The 17,735-nt window shown below is 48.8% G+C and overlaps 1 long non-coding RNA gene across 1 annotated transcript; it reads right to left on the bottom strand.

Annotated features, from left to right (window-relative positions):
• Window positions 1–489: 489 nt before the first annotated feature.
• On the bottom strand, window positions 490–5,307 carry LOC119862083. Its single transcript, XR_005295140.2, has 3 exons — window positions 5,196–5,307; window positions 4,281–4,397; window positions 490–2,304 (listed from the first exon to the last, which is right to left on the bottom strand). It is a non-coding gene; the product is annotated as an uncharacterized LOC119862083 (long non-coding RNA).
• Between the last annotated feature and the right edge of the window lie 12,428 nt (window positions 5,308–17,735).

Consider the following 17,735-nt stretch of genomic DNA (forward strand, 5'->3'; position numbering starts at 1 on the left):
GCTTGGATGCACAGCTCACATGAACTTGTGTCGGGGTCTCTTGCTGAAGTGAGTTTAGTGGCGTGGGGTGAGGTTTTGTCACCTTGCAGAGTCACCTGTCCACACCTGCCTGTTGGACTTGCATGTATTAGATCTGTTTGCTCCATCTGACTAACTGTGGTAGTAACTCTGATGGAAACATTAGTATAGACATGGCTCTGGCATCTTTGCCAACCTGGTGTCTCACTCAGCTCAGAGCAGGTCTGCACAATGCAGTGCCTAGTGCCGCAGTCTGCACCAGAGATTGTGCAATTGCTATCACAGGTGGAGGGGAACCTCGGGCAGTACTGGTGAGAAAGGGCCTTCAGAGGGCCAAATCCCGCTCAGTTACACTAGTGTAATAATAATACTCATCAACACAGATAGCACTTAATGGGCCAGATCCTGTGCTGGCATACAGTGGCATAGCTCCAATACCTTAAATGGAGCAATGCTGATTTATATCAGCCAAGGGTTTGGCCCTATGTGTTCAAAGCACTTATTCCCAGACAGTTCCTCCTAATATCCCTGAGAAGTAGGTGCCAATGACGTCAGCAGAGTCGCTCCAGAACTGCGCAGACTCAGAGGGATCTCAGAGTAGCAGCTGGCACAGACACTGCAAAGCTCAGAAGCTTTGCCCAGCTGTACAAAACAAAACCCTTCTGTTTTCCTAACCACTTCATCTTTCATGCTGCTGTTTTAGCTCTGTCTGGTTCGTGGTCTCCCCATCCTGTGCTCTGGGGCTTGGTTGGTTTTCTGGCACTGGCTCTGAGCCAGCCACTGGGGGGTGGCTTGAGAAGTGAGTAGGCCTGACCCAAACACCACGAAACTTTGCAGTGGCTTGACATTCAGATCTCAAATTACTGCCACAGGCCGATCCCTTCTCAATCATAGAAGCGGATGTCTAGAAAGGTCCTTGAGAGGTCAGCTAATCCAGTTCCCTGGAGGCAAGGTGGTGCTCACAATTTGCTATCCATCTGTCTGTCCAGATGCCCCAACCTACATCCAGTAACCACCTGAGGCCCCTGCTCCCCATCTCAGAACAGCAGCATTTCAGCACCCCACTTCACAGGTATAAATAACAGCCCAAGAAGACGTGAAGAATCAAGCGTCTTCCACAGACACAACTAGTGCTTAGCCCAGGTTTGCCCTGATTCTCAGCTGCGCTAACAACATATATTAACCTGCAGCCAATGAGCCTAATTCAGCTCCCGCTTCTTTGGAGTGCTAGTGATGATAATGTAGCAGTCAGGTCTGTAGATTGGCCTGAGATAGAATTTTGGGTTTTGTTTGCCCATTTGACTTTACATATTTGTCTATTCTCACTTGTATGTGTGAGCAATGACACTGTGTATTACATCTGGCCACAACCAGATGGGATAAAAAGAGATAGAGCTCGTGTGTTACGTGGTATGGTGGGAGCGTAATGTATGAGTGTGCACTTGAAGACTACCTCGACTCCTATCTCAAGACAAGGTCAAGCAACCAGTCAAGAGGGGGCGAGGATGGGGGCAGGGGAAAAGGCATAAGAAACAACCACAAGCCAGAGAAAAGGTATCCCTGCCCGTAAATACCCTCATTCCCTACCGCTCCTGTGAGATACAAAAGAGATGGTACCGAAGGCCCCAGACTCAAGACCCTCCAGAACAGAATAGGACCATGAATAGTAAGGGGTGGCACTAGGGGCATGCATTGCAGGTAAATCTGGGCCTGCTACGGAGGAGGAAAGGGAAAAGGCTCTGCAGCATACAGAGCTGTGGATATGCTCGCTGGGATTAATCCCAATAAACATCGCATTGCCTGCACTTCAAACATCTGGTCTTCTGCTTTCTGGCTGCGTGTCAAGAAGCAAGGAAAGGGCGAAGGGAAAGCCCTTGACACTGCTTACACCTGTGTCACCTGGCTGATGTCTGTAGGAGCTGCACTTGCGCTTCTGCCGGCATGTGTGAAAACATCCAGTCCCATTTTTAGGCAACGCCTTGATGCTCTTTCCACATTGATATTTGGTGACAGCAAGATGGGAAATTGCTTCTCGCTGGCTTGTAGCGAGACACTGGGGCAGGCAACCCCTCGTCCAAGTCCTAACCCACATGCGTGGCCTACGGCAGCTGAGACCGGAATTGGGGCTCTGCGGGTTGAACCAAAACGAGACCTCCTCCTGCTTGAGCCAAACTCATCTCAGCTGGAAGCAACTCTAAGCTGCATGGAGCGTGGGAGAATGAGCGCGGGAGTGCTTGTAAAGCCAGTGTGGGTGTCTGTGGTTGGTAGCCAACTGGTGGAGCAGCACTGAAAAACCAAACAAACATGGGGAATGAATTCCTCTCTGCTCAGCAGGGAAGAGGGATCTTTCCAGGCTAGAGGATAGATACATTGGCAGAACACTGAGGGAATCCCAAGGTGAAATCCTAGCTCATTGCAGAGGATTGTCTTGAAATTTACACCAGGAATTTAACAAGCAGCTTGTCTTTATCTGCAAGCTCTGGGGCTTGACCTCATTACCACCCATACCAAGAGCAGTCCTGGGATCCCCATGTGACAGGAACTCAGGTTAAATGAAACCAGGCCCCTCGTGCCCTGCCAGCTCAATCCCAGCACAGAGAAAGTTGCACAAGCAGTTGTGTGGTTAGCAATCAATTTCATCTGCAATCAGCATCACTCTGCAATGAGCCAGGCAGGGGAGAATGATGGTCACGGCTTCCTCAAATAGAACAGTCTGATCAGATCAAACCAAGGAGCTACTGGGCCAGATTCACCAGCATGCTCCAGCTGTTTGCACCACTCCAGTAGCACCAGGTCTTAAATTCTCCCCGAGTATTTCCCAGATCCCCAAGGCTTCAGCCCTGAGCAGGGAGGGGAGAGCACCAGGGTTCCACAGATTTGAAAATATTTACCGGAGTTCTGCTCCAGACTGCTCGGGCAGAATTTAAGCCTTGAGTGACAGAAAGCAGCTGGAAATCCATCTTAACCAGCCTGTTAAATGGATTTTGCAGCTGTTTTGCATCACAGAGGAGTCAATGCAAGGGAGTCATGCCGTGAACCTGATCTATTTATTTTCAGCAGAGACAACTATAGATGTCATTTCATGTTGCTATCTTGGGCCTGAATGCAAGGGCTCAGGTTCTGACATATGCTATGGCCTCTTAGTGACACTTTCTCACCTCAGCAAGGTCATAATCCTGCCCTAATCAACCCACTGGCAATTCCCTCACCATGGCAGGCAATCTGCAGCTGGCAGAGGGCCAGCTCTGCAGTACCCTACACAGCTACTCTAAGCCAGCAGACCTTAGAGCAGCCCTCAGGCTGCTCTAAATTATGCCCAGGGTAGAATCAGCCTCCAGCTTCCCTGAAAATTGGGAGAGCATAAAAATAGTTTAAATCCACCTATATCTCCTCTGGTGTGGCAAGCAGAGCTCTGGTACTATGGACAAGCTATTCCATGCTATTATACCCAGCCCCCATTCAGGGGCATAGGGGGTAGAGGACAACTTCTTGTGCCTGCTTCTCCACCTTGCATCCACTGCAAGGCAAAGCACAGCCTGACCCCAAAGGTGTAAGGCACTGAAAGGGTTAATGAGCCACACTCAGCTACTATGGGACAACCAGCACAAGGGTTTTATGGGAAAGATTATCTGCTGGAGACAGCCCTGCCATGAGCCGGCTGTGAAACAGTGGGAGCGATGCTCCAAAACAGTAATGGTTCTGGGGCTCGAGTTCAGACCCCCTTTTCCACTTTGAATCATGTGTATTCCAGTGGTGCAGAAACACCCGCCAACTTCTCCATTCAAGCTGAACAGATCAGCTCCCAGTCCTAGCTCCAAGCCAAGTGGGAACCTGAGAAGAGGGCCAGGGGTATTTCCTGAGCTATTCTGGTCTCCGAGGGTGGATATGGTGATTTCATTTCCTCCCCAAATGCACTCAGCTCCCCTCCTTAGCAAGCCTGGGGATTCACACCTTCATGCGTCACCTCCCAAGCAAAACTCACACTTTCTGCTCTGGCTGACTCAGTTCCCATGTCATTCTGACTCAGTAAGGTAACCAGTACAGAAACCACATGTCCATACCATCCTGCCTGTCCCTGCCCAGATCAGTCACAGCCTGATCCTAGGGAGCAGCTTCTCCACCTGTAGAAATCAAGTCATTCCTGGAGGCAGGTCTTCCCCTGCTGAGTGACAGCTATCCTCTAGCTCCCTCAGCCCTTTTAGACCTGCCCCCAGGCAGAGGGATGTGAAACTCAATCAGGGCTGAGCTGATTACAGACAGACCTTCAAGCGGAATTTCACTTCTAGGTGAGACCTTCTGGTGAAGCTTAAGGAGCATCTTAGCTGTGTTGATTCCATGCCTGAAAGTGGGGAAGCCTCCATGCTGATAGCAATCTATAGCTGGGGAGAAAAGTACATGAGTGTAAAAACAGGCAGCTATTTAGGAGATCACAGGGGAGAGGAAGAAGTAGATCTCGATATACTAGAGACAGGCAAAACCCTGGGGCACGTTACACCACTGACATACTGCCCCTTGCCCTTTAACTTGGTGATTTGGTTGGAACTGAGATCAGAGTCATGTTTGTTTGGTCCCCCTTGCTACACAGCACACATGCTCCATCAGAAACAGATGGTCCAAGATGGCCACACTTGGTCAATGAGAAGGACCAACAGAACTCAGGAAATGCTTTGAGATTAGAATCAGACACCACTATTGAGAACAAAATACAGAATGGAAAGTGCTGTGGATGTAGCTGGCACATTCCCATGAAACCAGGTTCTCTATAGTGACCCCATCCACCCGTGGCTTCTTTCTAATGCCTCTCCCCCGATGCCATGTCTTCCTCCTGATACTGCCAGTGGCGCTGGAACAGTTTTTGGAGTGGGTGGTGCTGAGATGCACCCCTCTTACCCCTGTCCATGCCCCTCACCACCCCCCTTGAGCTGGGGCTGGAAGCAAGGTTGTGGCTCCGGGATGGGGGATGCGGATGGGGGAAGACAGTGGAGGCTGGGGCTACAGCTAGGAGTGGGTGTGGAACCGAGACTAGGGGCTGGCAGCTGGGACCCCGCATGCGGTGCTGACAACCGGGACCCAGAGGCCACCAGCAGAGCCCCCAGGTGCAGGGCCAGTAGCGGAGTGGGACTCTGGGGCCGGCAGGGGTGCGGGGCTGGCAGCTGAGTGGGACCCCGGGTCCAAACCTGGCGGTGCTGCAGCACCCTCCACACCCAGACTTCTTGCACCTATGGATACAGCAGCTCCTTTCTCCCATCACACCCCCGGCTCCAGAAACTGGAATTGGCCTGTATTCAGTAGGGGTGGAAAGAGCCATCAGTACACACCATGTTGAATAACAGAGCCTGCAACCAGTGAGTTCAGACAATGATTCTGCTGTTTCGACAGCTAATAACCCATAGGGAGGAGAGATCATGCAGGGTTCACACTGAGATCAGGGCAGCAGCTGTTGATTACAAACCATTCAGGAAATAAGAAAAGGAGTACTTGTGGCACCTTAGAGACTAACAAATTTATTAGAGCATAAGCTTTCGTGAGCTACAGCTCACTTCATCGGAAGTGAGCTGTAGCTCACGAAAGCTTATGCTCTAATAAATGTGTTAGTCTCTAAGGTGCCACAAGTACTCCTTTTCTTTTTGCGAATACAGACTAACACGGCTGCTACTCTGAAACCTGTCATTCAGGAAATGAATCTTTCAGGAGAAATCCTGTTCTAGTGGGAGCAGGAAGAAAAAGAAAATTATCCTGAAAGAACCTGGTAATAATAAATGTAAAGCACATTCCGTCAGCCAGCCACCTCTTGCCTTATGTTTTTCCTCCCCATAAAGTTACTAGTTGGATTGTTACAATACTACAGTCCTTTATTATTTATTAGTGAGCTAACCAAGAGGGCTCAATTATGCTAGGTGCCAAATAAACACCAAGTAGCATAGTCCATGCCCCAAAGAGCTTACAGTGTAAACTGACAAGCTGGACAAAGGGCTGGGGAAAGGGAGAGAGAACTGGTTGCTTCCCTCCCCCGCTGTCACTGCCCCCATCAAAAAACAGCATATATTCAAATCTGAAAACTTTGACTATTCGGTTCCAACAAGATGATTTGGTTGCATAATAAGTTTAGTTGAATTTGGGGGTTTTGGGGTGGCTTTATTTTTTTTCTAAAACTTTTTGGGGTTTTCTAAATTATTCTCATTTTTGGTTTGCCATGTCATCGCGTGGGATTTTCCACACTTCATGTTTGCATGGGGACACACATAAAATACTTGAGAGGCTTACTGCTGCTAGGTCTCATGCCTGGGGGCAGAGGGCAGGGGTCTCTTTGCAGTTTGGAAAGTTTTCAGAAGTCACAAAACAAAAGAAATTGGTAAAAAACAAAAGATATTTCCATTTCCAAAACGTTGAAATGGAAACACTACATTTTGAAAATAAATAAATAAATCAAAAATAAAGAGTAGGGGGAAACTCAACCAGCTCTAGATTTTGCAAAGATAACCAACAACATTACCATAGTGCCACGAGCCCTAGTCATGGTCCCTGATCCTATTGAGCTAGGGGCTGTACAAACAGAACAACAAAAATGACAGAAAGAAAAGGAGTACTTGTGGCACCTTAGAGACTAACAAATTTATTTGAGCATAAGCTTTCGTGAGCTACAATGAGTTGTAGCTCACGAAAGCTTATGTTCAAATAAATTTGTTAGTCTCTAAGGTGCCACAAGTACTCCTTTTCTTTTTGCGAATACAGACCAACACAGCTGCTACTCTGAAACCTGTCAAAAATGACCGAGTAATGGCTTGACAACGTCCTGTTCTTACTTATGCAAGCAGCCCCATTGGCTCCAGGGGGACTACTCACATGATTAAGAGCTGCAGGATTGTTGTATGTGGCATGTACATACACATACCTGCCTGGATATCCTTCCTCAATGCAGTGGAATCATATTATAAAAAATTCTTCAGACCATCTCCATTTGGATCTGCCCAAGCAATCGCTGGATCCTGTACACCACAGCAGGCTCCAGCCTGGACTGGGAGGGTACCAGGAACAAAACTGCAATCTTGCAAGTGCCAGCAGGCATTTTAATTAGAAACCAACCATTCCTGCCCTCCCCGCCCCCCCAGGCAACTCTTAGCACCCCTCAACTCTGGGGAAATGGGAAGGAAATTGAATTTTGGAGGTCTGGCCTGTAGGTTGTGTTTATGCCAAGGCAGGTCAGACAGACTGTAATCGGTTCTAACCCATCTTGAATGAATGGATGAATGCACTATAAGGTGGGTAGAAAGCTGGCTAGATTGTCGGGCTCAACGGGTAGTGATCAATGGCTCCATGTCTAGTTGGCAGCCGGTGTCAAGTGGAGTGCCCCAGGGGTCGGTCCTGGGGCCCGTTTTGTTCAATATCTTCATAAATGATCTGGAGGATGGTGTGGATTGCACTCTCAGCAAATTTGCGGATGATACTAAACTGGGAGGAGTGGTAGATACGCTGGAGGGGAGGGATAGGATACAGAAGGACCTAGACAAATTGGAAGATTGGGCCAAAAGAAATCTAATGAGGTTCAATAAGGATAAGTGCAGGGTCCTGCACTTAGGAGGGAAGAATCCAATGCACCGCTAAGACTAGGGACCGAATGGCTCGGCAGCAGTTCTGCGGAAAAGGACCTAGGGGTGACAGTGGACGAGAAGCTGGATATGAGTCAGCAGTGTGCCCTTGTTGCCAAGAAGGCCAATGGCATTTTGGGATGTATAAGTAGGGGCATAGCGAGCAGATCGAGGGACGTGATCGTTCCCCTCTATTCGACACTGGTGAGGCCTCATCTGGAGTACTGTGTCCAGTTTTGGGCCCCACACTACAAGAAGGATGTGGATAAATTGGAAAGAGTACAGCGAAGGGCAACAAAAATGATTAGGGGTCTAGAGCACATGACTTATGAGGAGAGGCTGAGGGAGCTGGGATTGTTTAGTCTGCAGAAGAGAAGAATGAGGGGGGATTTGATAGCTGCTTTCAACTACCTGAAAGGGGGTTTCAAAGAGGATGGCTCTAGACTGTTCTCAATGGTAGCAGATGACAGAACGAGGAGTAATGGTCTCAAGTTGCAATGGGGGAGGTTTAGATTGGATATTAGGAAAAACTTTTTCACTAAGAGGGTGGTGAAACACTGGAATGCGTTACCTAGGGAGGTGGTAGAATCTCCTTCCTTAGAGGTTTTTAAGGTCAGGCTTGACAAAGCCCTGGCTAGGATGATTTAACTGGGACTTGGTCCTGCTTTGAGCAGGGGGTTGGACTAGATGACCTTCTGGGGTCCCTTCCAACCCTGATATTCTATGATTCTATGATCTTCCCTCAAGAAGCTGCACTGGGGATAGTGTACCCTTTAAGAAGGTGTGCAGCACGTAATCTCCTCTATGGCTGCCCAGTGCCACTGGCTGGCAGAGACTTGGCAGCGGGATCATGGATCTGCCCTTCTCCACCTTTCCAACCCCTTTGGGATGGCTAACGATGACAGAAGCATTGGTCCTGCAGAGTCCTCGCACTGCCTGAACGCAGGGACCCCCACTGCCCCAGTCCTATTCCTGGTAGGACAGACCCTCTCTGTGTTTGGAGCAAGTGCACAAGGGCCTGGCCCCACCTGTATTGACACCTCAGTAGAAATCAGGATTTCCTACATCGGCAAGACTCCAAGAAGTTACGTCCATCTGATCCTTCCAAATTCTCCCTGCTCATCGCAAGCAGGAGCCATCGGAGGCACCAAGGAGGAGCGGCTGTGGGTATGGACTGCGCGATCAACGGAGTCAAACGCACATTACCAGTGATGAGCCCTAAAGCAGAATATGGACCTGTGCACATCACCCATCTTCCTGACAGGGCAGGTCTCTTAGGCCTTGTCTACACCAAAAACTTAGGTCAACCTAGTACATCACTCAAGGGCGTGAAAAATTCACACACCTGAGAGAGGTAGTCCAGCTGACCTAAGCCCCAGCATGCATACCAGCAGGCCAACGGAAGAATTCTTCTGTCACCCTACCTACCATCCCTCAAGGGGAGGGGTTACTGCAGCATTGGAAAAACCTCTGGCATCACTGTAGTGAATGTCTACACGACAGGGGTGCAGCGGCACAGCTGGATCCCTGTAGCACTTACTGCTGACGTACCCTTTGTGGGACAGGGCAGAGTGCTTTGAGAACTGCCAACACGGTTTGACTATGGAATGGGACTGAAGCCAGCCAGTTTTGTTCTCTGACTCACTGGCAGGTGAGCCTCCTGTTACACACCAGCTCGGGAAAATTGAATTTCACGGTCACTGAGAGAACGAAGTGCAATTTGCTCGGACGTCATGAGCAGATTTGAAATAGGGCTCAGATGCTGGCCAGCTGTGCACGCCTGTCCAAAGCTCTCACACTCCTGAGGAGACTCCCTCCCGTAACTGAAGGATAATTAAGACTCTCCCCATTGCAGGGAAGGATTTTTGCAACTATGCTTCAGTGAAACATTTAGGGTACGTTTACACCGCGACAAAACACCCACAGCCCAGCTGTGGCTGGCCTGGCTCAGCTGACTCAGGCTGCAGAGCGTTCAGCCTGGTCTCTGAAACCCCATGATGGGGGTTGGTCTCAGAGCCCCTGCTCCAGCCTGAACATCTACAATGCAATTTGTAGCCCTTCAGCCCAAACCCTGCGATCTCAAGTCAGTTGAGCCAGGCTCTGAGACTGGCTGCCGTGGGTTTATCATCTTAGTGTAGATGTACCTTTAAAATCTCCATCAGGATTTTAGGAAACCTCCTTCATCCTGACAGTCACCATTTTACCACCTTGGATCATATAGGCAGGAAACCCTTGCATGGCGAGCCAACAAGAGGCTTTGACACCCCATTAAATCCCACTTAAATCAGAGTTTAAATGACGCATGGGCCACGTCCAATCCCTCTGCATAGGGGTGAATTTCATCCCCTGTGCTTGATTATGGAGGACATGATCATAATCAACGTGCAATATGCTAAGAGTCTAGGAACATCCATGGGCCCCAGGCAACCTCCTGCACTGAGATAACTATTCCTATGAGAATGAAAAGAGATCAGGCACGGTGTCTGACTGATGGGCAGAGTGAGTTTTAGCCTAACTAAAAGAAGGTTTTAGCCTAACTAAAAGAAGGTTGAGGGGAGATATGATTGCTCTCTATAAATATATCAGAGGGATAAATACAGGAGAGGGAGAGGAATTATTTCAGCTCAGCACCAATGTGGACACAAGAACAAATGAGTATAAACTGGCCACCAGGAAGTTTAGACTTGAAATCAGACGAAGGTTTTTAACCATCAGAGGAGTGAAGTTTTGGAATAGCCTTCCAAGGGAAGCAGTGGGGGCAAAAGATCTATCTGGTTTTAAGATTCTACTCAATAAGTTTATGGAGGAGATGGTATGATGGGATAATAGGATTTTGGTAAGTAATTGATCTTTAAATATTCAGGGTAAATAGGCCAAATCCCCTGAGATGGGATATTAGATGGATGGTATCTGAGTTACCCAGGAAAGAATTTTCTGTAGTATCTGGCTGGTGAATCTTGCCCATATGCTCAGGGTTTAGCCGATTGCCATATTTGGGGTCGGGAAGGAATTTTCCTCCAGGGCAGATTGGAGAGGCCCTGGAGGTTTTTCACCTTCCTCTGTAGCATGGGGCATGGTTGACTTGAGGGAGGCTTCTCTGCTCCTTGAAGTCTTTAAACCATGATTTAAGGACTTCAATAGCTCAGACATGGGTGAGGTTTTTCATAGGAGCGGGTGGGTGAGATTCTGTGGCCTGCGCTGTGCAGGAGGTCAGACTAGATGATCAGAATGGTCCCTTCTGACCTTAGTATCTAGGAATCTATGAGTTCACTTAGTCCATTCAGGGTGTGAATGCCTTCTGCATTAGCTAATCCCTTTCCGCATCTTTTCCAAAACCCCACACCACCTCAGCTGTATTGTAAACAGAGATAGGCCATGCCCATCTCCCCCACAGAGATCTTAACTAGAGGTTCAGAGCTGGTGTTGCAGCCTGAGCCATTCCCATACTGTGAATAAGGAAGGATGATTCACAGGGTAACTTGAGCTCCTACACTCAGTGGGAAGTTGCTCTGTAGAGGAAGGTTTTAACCATGGAATTAGCGAAACACACAGCAGAACGTGGGATCCTAGGGACAACTCCAAACCACATCTGCCCTAGAGGAATCACTTCCCATCACATCCGTGTCCCTCCCCCCATCAGTTTTGCTATGATTTCTATCAGATACGTGCAATTGTGTCTAATTCATCCATTTAATTATCATGGCTGCACATGCAACCTGGGTACCTGCATGCACGATTGCACAGACAAGGCTTAGGCCAGCTGGGAGAGTGACAGCCGTTGTAGGGATAGGAGATTTGCCATGCAAACTATTAACTGCACTGGTGCAGCATCAGGCCCTACACATCAGTGTGTGGTTAGACTTGTAAACATTTTCACACATCCAACTGCACACAAGCATGCTCTTCTGAAATCTCACTGTCAGTTACTGGACTACCTGCTCCTCTGGTCTCAGAGCACCCAGCTCAGGTGCTCAGCCTTTGGCCTTTACCTGTCCGGCAATTCTTCCCCTCTTAGAGCAGAGTGGGCCCAGGTATGCTCCCCCCCATACTATTCTCTTTTCACTCTGCACACTTGACAGGGTTTCAGGCAGGAGCGTTTCCTCCTGGTGACCAGTGATCTAGCCCACGATCCTCAAGATATTCAGGCTTCCAACTTACGTTGATTTCAGGGGACATTAAGAACCTAAATACCTCTGAGAAGCTGAGCCATAGTGAACGGCCTTTTTGGGGGGAAAAGAAAGTCTCTTATTTAGCAGTTGGAACAAAGCAGCAGAGGAAAAGGATTTTAAAAAATAAACAGCCTGCTTGTACATTTACCCTCATCTAATCTTATGCTTCACAGCTAGTGAGACAGGCTTTGCCCTTACATTACAGGACCAGAACAAGCTCACAAATCTCATGTCCTAGCAAGCCTGAGCCTCCCATGACCCCTCCCCTCATTACCCCTCCCAGCGTTCCCTACTACTCTTCCCACATTGCTTGCCTGGGGGTCTCAGTCTGGTTCTCCTAGACCACCCTATTCAACCCCCCCATATCCCACCCAGCGGGAACAGCCATGAGGGTCTACCCAGGAGAATGCCCCTCTGAGACACCCATTCAGTCTCAGTGGGTTATAATCACCGGCCTGACAGCTGTGTCTCCCCACAGCCTGTTGGTAGTGTCTGATCCTATTAGGAGCCAAGCACACACGTCACATTTTGGGATGCAGATCAACAGATGCAATTAATAAAAAGAGCTAGGACCATATTTCATCACACCTGCCTTCAAGGCTTGCAGGGTTAAAATGTGAATGGAGCAAAGGGGGAAAGTAGGTTATGCCACTTCGAACAGCCTGACTAACCTGGATAGTAAAAAGGGAGAACTGGAAGGGAAAAGAGGGGACACGCAAACAGGGACGAGAGAACAATAGCAAAGGGAAAGAAGGAAGTGGATTTCTTAAAAGAAAATATTTATATGCTCTATGTAGGAAGCGACTTCCAGCCCACTCAGAGCTCATCTCGTTTATAGTAAGGGACTCCCATTCCCAGGGACAAGCATCTGTCTCCTCTCTGATCCAGCAGACCTCTGACTCCTACGCTCAGAAGGGGACATGAGAACAAGCGTTTTGTACTGGATGTGGAATTCTGGCCACCATGAGCTAAGGGCAGAGGTGTATCAAAGGGAATCCAAGCTATTGTCATTTACACCTCCTTCATGCCCCCCTGCAAGCTGTTAGGAGGTAGGGGTTTTTTTTTGGAGGGGGGGAGGTGGCAGCACCACCTTTCTGCTGGTGTTTGTACACCAACAAGCACAATAAATAATAAAATAATAATAAATAATAATAATAATAATAATAATAATAATTATTAATTAGTAGTAGCCCACAAACCTCTTCTTGAAAATCACCACTATAGCTTATTATCAGATTTCAGAGTAGTAGCCGTGTTAGTCTGTATCCGCAAAAAGAAAAGGAGGACTTGTGGCACCTTAGAGACTAACACATTGATTTTATGTCACTCCCCAAAGCAGCATAAGCTATATCACTGTAATCCAGCAGGCCCAGTCTCCAGCCACAACCCCAGCACAGCACAGAGAAAGAAACGTGGAACAACCAAAAAACACTAGTTCTGGCCCCAAACTGGGCTGCTACCCTTACTTAGCCTTTCAGGCAGCAGCTGCTTCAGCCCCAGACAAATCCAATCTCATCCCTCTCCTAGTCTACTACCAGGGCCCTCATTCATATTCCCTAGCTGGGACTCATCACATCAGCCCCACTCATTGATGCAGGCCAGCTGGGTCACACAATTCCCAACACCTGTCTGCTGGGCTTTTCACCAGACCAGGGCCGGCTGCTCTCTAGCCCCAATGGATCCTAAAGGGGTGGACAGTCCTTTTACAACTGCCAATAGCACTTCCATGCTGGTATAACTGCATCTGCCCTAGGAGGGCTTGGATTGTACAGCGATCCCAGCAAAACTTCCCTACTGTATACTAGGTGTGAAACTATCCCCTCCCAGCCAAAGACAATGATCCTAACGCTGAGAGCTTGTCTACATGGGGAAATTGATCAGAATAGCTGCTGCAGAATAAGTGCGTACACCCAAGGAGCTATTCCACAATAGCTATTGTGCTTTAAATCCTCACCCTACCTCATTCCAGAATAATTTCCCCAATTGGACAAGCCTAATGATGCACTTCTCATGTTCAAAGCCCTTTACAGACAATACCTAATTGAAGTTTACAATGGCTCTTTGTCATAAGGAAGCATGGGTTTTCCCATTTACAAATGGGGAAACTGAGGCACAAAGCAGTGCACTGAATTGCCCAAAGGCCACAGAAGAAGTTCATGTCAGAGCTGCAGTTAGACATCTGGACTCATCAACCACACCTGCTCTATGACACAGGAATCAAACTGGATATGCAAAGTCTGTTTGCTGTTCCACACCCTCTAGCTCTCATTCACCCTGTGACATCCAGGAAGCAGTGAAACCTTCGCTTTCCCACCTTGCCTTGATTCCCAGAGAGAGGCTTTGACTCAGATTGTGTCATCCAGCATTCCTGGCTGTGCCACAGGCAGTATCAGCCATAGAGACCATATTAGAGTAGCCTGCATACTCGATACCCTCAGTCACCAGGAAAGCGTCTAGTCATAGATACGGTACTCCAGGGAGCCTTACTAAGAGTAGGATGGGGATGGAGTCATGCTGACTCACAGCTCTGGTCAGCCCCATATTTAGCTGTATCCCAGGATCACCTCCTCTCTCCTGCCCATCACTGATGTCAGCAATGCTGAACCTGGAAAGGGAGATCACAGGAAACATTGCACAAGTTATAAGTGAGACCTCGTGCATTTCCCAGCTCCTACCTCTGATGCCATGTGCTGCTCTGTCGCCAGGGGCTGGAGCTTACTCCTTCTTACATGGTTTGTAGTATCCATAGCAACAGCTGAGTTCAAAGCTGGGCTGTTTGTCAGGGCTCTGTGGAGGTTCTTATCTGGTCCCCATCACCTGAGCACAGAGGCATCAACTCCCTGGGGGCTCTGGGTCTGGAGCACCCATGGGAAAAAAATAGCGAGTGCTCAGAATTTGGCAGCGCCCCCCATTATCTGATGGGCAGCACCGCCAAACAGCTGTTTGGTGGCTGGGGGAGGAGCTTGAGGGAGGGTGGAGAGAGCAATGAGCCAGCAGGAACCTTGGGAGGAGGTGGAGCGGGGTGGGAGGAACCGGAGCTAGGGTGGGGCCTGGGGAGGAGGACGGAGTGAGGGCATGGCCTTGGGGAAGGGGGTGGAGTGAGGGTGGGATGAGGCTGAGCGAGGGCGGGACCTCAGGGGAGGGGTGGAGTGTGGGCAGCGACTCGGGGCAGAGCAGGTGTGGAGCACCCTCAGGGAAAAGAAAAACTCAGCACTTATGCCTGAGCACCTCATCTTCATTAATGAATTTATCTTTACAACAGCCTGGGAGGTAGGGAAGGATAAGCCCCATTTACAGATGGGGAAACTGAGGCACGATGAGGCAATGTGACTTGTCCCCAGCCACACGGGGAGTTTTTAGGAGAACTGAACCCAAGTCTCTGGAGTCCTAGGCCCAGAGCCTTAAGGGTAGTGAGGCTCCCAACTTCTCCTGATTTCAATGGACGTTAGGAGCTTCCCTGCCTATGAGGAACTGGGCACCACAAGAACTTTCAGCCCCTTGCACCAGCCAGGAGCTGGTGTAATTTCCATTCTCATCTGGAGTGAGACACACAGGGCTGAGGAGTTTCCCTGGGTGCTGTGAGGGCTGATTGCAACCTTGGCAGGAGGTGGAGGGAGCGACACAGGACCCTTGGACTGGCTGTGGCCCTGCAGGAGAGGAAAGGAAAAGCAAGACCCTGCTGCAGGTCAGGGGCAGGGGCAGAAGGACTTTGCAGGCAGGCTAAACCCGAGATTTCAGTGCTGTGCTCAGCCCTACAAGTAGCCAGGTCATTAGCCCTCACAATAACTCTGTGGCTGTAGTTACACCACACATTTCCTGTGTCCTCCAGGCAAGGAACTCCAAGCACTTGGCAAATATTGCCGAACAGCTCTCGCCACACCCAGGCTGAGCTTGAACAGCATGTTCACGCCCATTGGACCAGCGGGGATCTGGGGCACAGAGAGGGGAAGTGACATGACCGAGGTCACAGAGCAGTTCAGTGGTGGAGCGTTGAATAGACCCTAAAACTCCTGATTCCAACCCTAGGCTAAACTACAAGCCCGCCTGCCTTTTGGCACAAGGGTTAATTAGTGGGTTCCTCTGCTCTCTCAGAGTTTCCAATGTAAACAGGTGACAAAGAAAGCCCTGGGGAGGATGGCGGGGGGGTTGGCCCTGCACAAATCACCTCTTTCCTGACCTGACCAAGACCTCACTGTTTCCCTGCAAGGAAGAGGAAGCCAGAGGCCACAGGGTGGGAGTGTTGACTTTCACACAGGAACTGTCGTACCTGGCCTTGCACTGGGAACAAATTTGTCACGTAAAAAAATAGCCTCAAAATAGCTGCCATGGAACAATTGAGTCATTGTCTGCATTAAGGGGTGATATACGGGTTTTTCCTCTTCCATGATCTGCCTTTTTCTTTGTTTCCAGAGACAAAAACAACCCTGTCATGCCCCAGAGAATGGGCTTTGTTCTTTTTTTAACAATGCCACTGCTCTTTGGGGTATTGTCTGCATAGGAAATACATGTGGTGCCATGGAAAATACTGCTAGGAACCAAGCAGTAGCTTGAGTCATAGACCCCCTATTTCATGCCATGAAGGGCAATGGTTCTCAAACAAATTCACAGTGCCTACAATTAGTACAAACCATGTACTAACAACACTTACACGTACTTATTTGGAAGTAAATAAAATAAGCTTTTCCAGGTCAAGAATAATATGTACTATTAATAATACCACAAAGGTTACACAGTTATTACTAATTATATCAATTTTTTAAAAGGTTTGTTGTAACAAAATTTCTCACATGAGGACCCTAGTGACCATATTTGCGAAACCCCGAGCTAGGGTTTATTTCTCTTATTAAATGGAGAGGACAGCATTGCTTCCTATTCTTGCAGCAGATGGGGCCTTAAATGTGACACAAGGAGCCGGGAGGCAGCCCCACGCTGAGCCCCTAGCTGAGGGGATGTGCCAGGGCAGGTGGGAGTATGTTGGGGGAAAAGGGGAATAGCTGTAATGCTCGCTGGTGCAGGGGATTCTGGCCTGCTGCACGGCCCTTAGGTAACCCTAGGGAAGCTTCCTAGAGTAGTCCCAGGGCGGCTCTAACTTCCATCAAGGGCTGTTTTGGCCCACGCAGAAGCTGGCTCTCTATTTTCTGTCCATCTCCATTGCAAAGATAGCACTCAGCCTGTGAATCAGTGGGTTGCTGTCCCATTAGCTCAGCCTTGCAGAAAATTATCTCTAGCTAAAAGAGAAAGGGGAGCATAGGAGCCAGCCAGTTTGGCGCCTGGGACAATATGTGGGCCCCCACACGTAATCCGCAGCAGAACCCCACCCCATATTGTAGAAATGGACTGGGCTTCTTACCCTGAACAGATGAACTGAGTGTAAACTGGCGCAACATTATCTTCTGCAGGCAACCTGAAAAACCAGCTGTGAGCGGTGTGCCTGTCAGCTCATAGCAATGCATTCTTAACTCTGTGACCTCCCTTTCTGCTAAACTATAAAATAATAATTGTAGTGATTTCATGACTAATGATTTTTACCAGGGTGTGCTCACATTTAGCTAATGTACTCACCCCCACAACCCTAAACTGCTTCCCACACCTCCCCAGGTGACCAAATCCCCAAATAGCGCCCAACCAGATGCCCAGACCTCCTGCTTCCCCTTGACAGCTTCTAAGATGCAGTGAGTCATTGGCATAGTAAAAAAAAAATGTGGACACAGTGTAAAATACATTGTCTTTAATAGCAAAGGCGATAACGCTGGGGTTGCTGCATCGATTGAATTATGTATGCTCACTTTTACTTTATTAAAACCCCTCCCGTTTGTAATGTAAATGACAATGATGATGCAGAATGTCCACGCTGCTGCACCAGCGTGTTCCCTGGGGTTAAGCTCACTACCTAGCACCTATGTTTGATCCGGAGAGCGGCAGCACTTCATTGCATGTTGAGGGCTGTCAGCACCTCACCGGT

This window comes from Dermochelys coriacea, chromosome 10 (assembly GCF_009764565.3).
Source record: "Dermochelys coriacea isolate rDerCor1 chromosome 10, rDerCor1.pri.v4, whole genome shotgun sequence".
Taxonomy (NCBI): Eukaryota; Metazoa; Chordata; order Testudines; family Dermochelyidae; genus Dermochelys; species Dermochelys coriacea.